Source organism: Eriocheir sinensis, chromosome 9 (assembly GCF_024679095.1).
Source record: "Eriocheir sinensis breed Jianghai 21 chromosome 9, ASM2467909v1, whole genome shotgun sequence".
NCBI classification, from domain to species: Eukaryota; Metazoa; Arthropoda; class Malacostraca; order Decapoda; family Varunidae; genus Eriocheir; species Eriocheir sinensis.
This window is the reverse complement of record NC_066517.1, coordinates 4,282,822-4,289,607: the sequence shown is the minus strand read 5'-3', so window position 1 is coordinate 4,289,607 and position 6,786 is coordinate 4,282,822. Positions and strand designations below refer to the sequence as shown.

Here is a 6,786-nt window from a genome sequence, read left to right as displayed (position 1 = left end):
TCCAGAGTTCAAAGAGTCAGAAATGGAAGATGTATTACCCTAAAATACCAAAAAAGTTCCCTAGTAATTGTCCAATTACCCTACTTTAAGATGTAATTTACCCAAAAGTGGAACCCTTGGAATTATTGCGCCATATGGCTCAACTGGTGCTGTGTCTGCCCACAATGGACAACGGACAAGAACAAACCTGTATGACTTTTTAGTGGACTTAAACTTAGCGGAGGAGGAACTACGTTTAGCAGAAACTAATTGGTCCGCTAACTGTTTCCAAAGTTAGCAAAAACGCTAATCAGCTAACGAAAAAGTTAGCTTCGCTAATTAACGGTTAGCAGATTGGCGGAACCATGCACACCACTGCTAACTGGCACCTCTTTTGTCCCTTACCACGGTAATACAACCACTCCGTGCTAAAAATAGCCTACAGTTCCTGCCTATGCATCAAGGAGTCTGCAGAGTGATTATGTTCCCTGTCGATCTGTTTCAGCGGTCTTCCTTTAGTTTCTGCTCGTTGCATGCTGAGTGTAGTCTTGACACCTCCACTTATATACGTGATGTTCTAGATGAACCAATATCTTGTTCACATGAGTGTTCAGAGGAGTGGGAAGCGGAAGTTGAATTTTTTAGGGATCATGGAATTCCAGCCAAACGGTCTGTCCAAAGAATAATCTGATTTCACAGTTGAGTTATACGGATGATTTTCTGCAACTTTTTTTCAATGAAATTCATTCCAGAATGAAAAAACTACAAAAATTTACAAAAAATATTTTTCGAGTTTCTCTACGACTTTTGGTCTCTGTAGGCAGTAAATTCTTGGGTCAAAGATTATAAACTATATTTTTCAGACTCCATCGTGATAAAATGGGCAATTTTTCTTCAATAAATTTTCCTGTACATCGCACCAATAAAAAGTTGGAATTTGGGGGAATCATGGAATTCCAGCTGAACGATCAGTTCAAATCATAATCTGATTTCACGATTGAGTTATACGGATGATTTTCTACAACTTTTATTCAATGAGGTTCATTCCAGAATGAAAAAAACAAATAAATAAAATTACCAAAATTATTTTTCAAGTTTCACCACAACTTTGGCTCTCTATAGGCAGTAACTTTCTGGGTCAAAGATTGTAAACTATACTTTTCAGACTCCATCGTGATAAAATAAGCAACTTTCCAATGAATCTTCATGTACGTCGCACCAGTAAAAAGTTGGAATTTTTGGGGGTATCTTGGAATTCCAGCCAAATGCGACAACCTAGAAAGAAACAGATTTCATAGCAGGGTGCGCCAGAAAATTTCCTATAAAACATCTTTAATGACTTTTTCTGTTTCAAAGTGTATTTTCCGCTGACTTTTGCGTTATGGGGGATCTTCCGAGAAAACTTTTTGTGGTTTAATGGGGTTATGGGAGGACTACAAGAAAAAATTGTGGCTCCCAGGTTTGCAGTAGAGTTCCTTGACTTGCAAGAAATAAAACATGGTGAAGAATGTTTACTACATTATATTTTCATACAAAGTCACAGTAAACCCTTGCTTTAACGGACCTCAATATAACAAATTTCGTCTCCAACAAACATTGTGGGCCAGTGTGGAATATGCGGGAATTTGCTGAAAGAGTTTGGTAAGTGGCGGGTCCAGTTCAGTGGTAGGTGGACTGAACATGGGCACGCATGTTGATCAGCGATGGTTTAAACAAAGCTGACCGGGTACTGCATGCCATGTCTGCCCAACTGTAATCGCTTCTGCTCTCGTCTTTCCAAGCTCTCCTTTCATCTAACACAACTAATATATGGAAGTGATTGAGCACAGTGAACATTTCACCTCATGCAACAAACAAAGTCTGTTATTTGCAAAAAGTTTGGATTCCTCAGATATAACTGATTGTCAGATATAGGGTTGACAAGTCAAACCCAAGAAGTTTTGGGTCCCTACAAAGGTCGGTTTAGGGGCCGTACTACAAGTCCAATCCAAGAATTTTCGGGTCCCTACAGAGTTATTCATCCCAAACTCTGTAAGGACCCAAAACTTCTCGGATTGGACTTGTAGTACGGCCCCTAAACCAACCTTTGTAGGGACCCAAAACTTCTTGGGTCTGACTTGTAATACGGCCAATAACATCACCTCCCCACTCTGGTTCATTAAAGTAAGGATTTACTGTATTTGCATTATTTGAATGAGGTATCATAGTTCTCCCCTCACAGCTCTCTTAAAAAAGCAAATAAGAAGTATTACATTTCTGTCTCCTTCACATCACAGAACTGGATGGCTCAGTGCTGCCTTACACTTACACAGGGTTTGGATTGTCCCCAATTACAACATGGAAATAAAGAGTATAACACCACAACCCAAATGTGGCTCTGTCTCAACTTGCTGCACACCAGTCAAGGGAATAAAACACTGGCGCTTCAAGGTACTGCACATTTATTGACATAATTGACATGATCTCACCTTACTATTGTGGAGAAAATTGAAGGAATGTGACCGGACAACCAACGAACTTCCTCATTACAGCATCACAACTCTGAAGAGGTTATCACTAGGTCCAATAGTTAAGATACTTAAGTCTCCAAAAGACTTCAAAACATACATGTGTATGATAGATCAAAGTCATTGCTACTGATAGAAACTGCAAACAATGACAGTAATAATGACTTATTCAAACTGTTAATGAACTAATAATTACATGAGAACCTAAAGCAAAAGATGAATCACTAAATAAAGGATATAAACCTATGGATGGCTCTTGGGCAAGTGATGAGGGCTGGGCATGGGAGGTGATGCCAAGGGGGACAGGAAGTGGGGGAGAAAAGGAGGGGTCACCTGGCTACATAAAGTGGTGGTGGTGGTAGAGGTGGTGGTGGTGGTGGTGGTGGGGCGAGGTGGTGGTCACTGTGGCAGTTGATCCCATAAACACTCCCACAAGGCTTGAGGAAGTGACCAGACATGGAATCCTTCCTTGGTGACCCAGTGAGTGCCGCCATGTGTGTCTTCTTGGCTTGACAGCGGGTTGGTTCCTGTGAAGCCCACAGAGACTTTAATAACTTTTGCAAGGACAGACACCTGTATCTTGCCAGACAACTGTTTCATTAAATCTTTTCAGGGGAGGATCTTCTAAAGATAATTAATATATATGGTTCCTAGTGAATCTCACAAGGAAATATGTCACTTGTAGTATGCCATTGGTAAAGGCAAAAGGTTTTTCCAACTCCCTTCTGAATGACTGAAAATTGCTGTGAGGTGAACACAAACATTTGACCAAACACACTGAGAAACTTTGAAAATAAAAACCAAAGAGGGAAATAGTACCAGTGAGTGTGAGCACAGAGGCTAACTCCTACTCAGGCTGTTGTTACTCCACTACACCACGCAAGGATTACCTAACACAACTACTCTCCGCCTCCTCCGCACCAGGCAAACAAGTACCGGGTCTTCTAGAGAAAATTATAGACAGATTGTGATGATGTCAAGCAGGTGTTCACTGTCACTGTAAATGACCCACTTACCTCCAAGAGACCAACAAAGTGGTACAAAGCCTTGACGGGCTACATCAACGACAAAAGGCTCGACTGGTAAGACAGTAGGTGTGTGCTCAAGAAAACCTGAATTATTGGATCAGGACAATAATAAAGATGAAATAAATACAAAGGCTTAAAACATAAGTACATCCCAATAAATAGCCATGAATTAGTGATTAATTTCAGTCTACAATTACCATCCATTAACAACACCAAAACCCAAACAACTCCCTTATCTTAAGTTGTTAACTTCCTTGCATCTGGTTAACACAACACCCCATCTGCCATCCACCAGAAAAATGTTACTCCCTCACAAAGAACAAAACCCACTCACTGTCCCAAGCAGAGTTAGCTTCTACTGGATTCCAGTCAAACAAAAAGTAACACAATTTAAGTTGATGCCCACCTTTGGTATGTCTAATTTTAGTGATCACTTCATCCTATCTTACAACCATGCCCATCATTGAAGGCTGAAAAAACTGCATTTTTCAGACAGTTTCTATGCAAAAGCAAACATCAAAAGATGTAAATGATGTACAGAAAATAAATGCCGTATGTGTTTGGACCAAACAAGGCCTAACTCTACATTAAACTTCAAAGATGCCCAAGATAATCAAAAAGCAAAAAATGTTGCCACATTGCTATCTAGCCTCTGCATTTTCCATCTTCCAGTTCCAAGAATTAGACCAATCAATAGATAAGCTTTCATCAAGCAGTAACACCCAAACAGTGAGTGTACCAAGCCAGAAAAATCCACTCTTGACATAAGTAAACCCTTGCCCCAACACTCACACTACATGCCCACACCCTTCCCAGAGCAAACAGAAAGCCTGACACACACACTTCAGAGGTTCTCACACATTTCTTAAGGGGGGGGTTTCCCTTAATTCCCTTAAACACATTCTACTACTCAATCCTCAACCTGAAAAACATTTACTTGTACATTATTTATAAAGAAAACATTTAACTGTTAAATGAAATTTTAAACAATGCCTCTGAATGTTTATCATTAGAAATCTGCATGTACCCGTCACATCAATATATTCTCTAAATCAATTTCAGCAATGTTGAAGACAACTGTCTTGTACGGAACAGTAAATCACATTAGATTACATAAAAACTATTACCAGGAAACAATGTGCACTATGAATGACTGATGTGGTGGTGATGTAAACACTGTGCTCATGAAAAGAGTTCATTGAAGTTCAGAGAGAATGGCATGGAGTGAGAGGATACTACTTGTTTGATGGGCTGATGGTGCTTGGGAGTTGACAAGCGAGATGGGGAGGTGACTGCATAGTGAAAAATAGAGTGCAAGAATATGAGCACATGGAAACTCATCTGTTGTGGCTACACGCTACAAGACTGGGTAAGGAAGGCATCACCAGGGGGATAGAGTCGGAGTCGCTAGAGTCACCTATACTATTCCCAATATGTTGAGGCCGGTCTGGTGAGACACCGAAAGGGAATTTCCCTGATGCGGCGTTGCCAGATGTACTAGCAACAATTAAAGGCAACAAAGAAGTGCGATTTATTTCCCCTCTCTCTCTCTCTCTCTCTCTCTCTCTCTCTCTTTTTCCACACCACCCATGAGGTAAGAGTTAAGGTGCATTTTTTTAATAGAGGTTTCCCCAGGCAGCACGAGGGAGAATGACTTGACTTGACCTGATTAACGGCGGCCTGGGAACGGTCAGCCAACCCTTAATTCCAAGTAGCCACACCTCTCTCTCTCTCAATGTGTGTGTATGTGTATGTGTGTGTGTGTGTGTGTGTGTGTCGGGTTATCACAAGAATCAACCTCGTGTACCTGTGGATTAGCGCAGTCAATGTACCCTTGACCCAGCCTTATAAATGGCAACATTGGAGAACAGAGTTGCCACATTTTGTGGTATCTATACAAAGTCATTGTTATCATTCCACTACAACAATATTCAAAGCTCTCTATACATCCTTATTAGAAATTTATATAAATGCACTATTATGAAGTTTCATTTAAAAGTAATCTAACAATAAGACAATAATTGTTGCTAGTACATCTGGCAACGCCGCATCAGGGGAGTTCCCTTTCAGCGCCCCGCCAGACCGGCCTCAACATATTGGGAATACTGTACTTGTGACCAGAGTCTGAGTCTGAGTACGTAAAAATATCTACGACACTGACTCCTTTGCGTAATTAATTCTTGTATAAAATACTTGGCTGCACTGCTAGAACAGTGTTGCCACTCAATGGGAAATTTCCACAAATTTGTGGGAGAGGCAAGTTTTTGTGTGAGATCTTGTGGGAAGACATTTAAAAAATAATTTAATATGGATTTTTTTTGGAAATGTTGATTATTAATCTGTAAATTAATGAGATAAATTACAAGACGATGTCATAGAAGACGTACCCAACGACACGTGTGATACACACCGAACAACACATGTGCTGCATGGTGTTGTTGGGTAAGATGTTTGACGTGATGTGCCTTGTTGTAACGCGTGGTGTGGTGTGGCTGGGTATGATGTGGTGTTGTGTGGCTGGGTGTGGTGTGGCTGGATGTGGTGTGTGGTGTAGCTAGGTGTGGTGTGACTGGGTGTGGTGTGGTGTGGCAGGGTATGGTGTGGTATGTGGTGTGGTGTGGGTGGGTTTGATTTGTCTACCACAGTGCTGCAGAAGAGGGGGAGAGGGAGGAGGGTGGAGTTGGAGTCAGAGTCACAACTTAAAAATTTCCTGGAGTCGGAGTCAGTCAGAATTTTATCTATCCGCCTCCACACCCCTGGGCGTACAGCGGCGTCCACACTATGGGTGACCAGGCCCAGAATTCCGTCTCTGGCTCCACACAACTCCCACATATAGTAAAGTGGGTGGGGGTACGCGGAGCAGCAGCGAGTGTCGAGCGAGAGGTATTTGGTGGGTGACCCAGAGCATGACACCCTGTTGTCTATTAATAGTGAGAGGGGTCATTCATGCCGCGTCTTCCCATCACTCGTGGCAGAGAATGACGAGCGTGGGCTGCTCACCAGTCGTGCCTTGCCTGTCGCTTATTATAGTGTGGACGCTCACCCCCCTTACCCTCTCGTCAGTCTGCCTGATTCCACAATGGCCCACCCATAGTGTGGATGGCCCTTAACTGGTATAAACGTAGAAATGAGGAAGAATAGAGAATATGGAAGTGGATGTGATGCTCCTTTACATGAACATCTGTGGGTACAATCAGGCCCCTTTAGAATCTGACTTCGGCAAGTTTCAGGGAGGCAGTGGCTAAGTGGTTAGCATGCCGGCCCCGCATTCA

At 42.0% G+C, this 6,786-nt stretch overlaps 1 protein-coding gene across 2 annotated transcripts in view; it reads right to left on the bottom strand.

The window, feature by feature from the left end:
* Positions 1-2,403: 2,403 nt before the first annotated feature.
* LOC126995863 (luc7-like protein 3) overlaps positions 2,404-6,786 on the bottom strand; it is a 32,176-nt gene continuing 27,793 nt past the window's right edge. For both annotated transcript variants that reach the window (XM_050855750.1, XM_050855751.1), the window contains one exon: positions 2,404-3,013. The gene's annotated coding sequence lies outside the window, so the exon portion shown is untranslated. The remainder of the gene's footprint in view (positions 3,014-6,786) is intronic.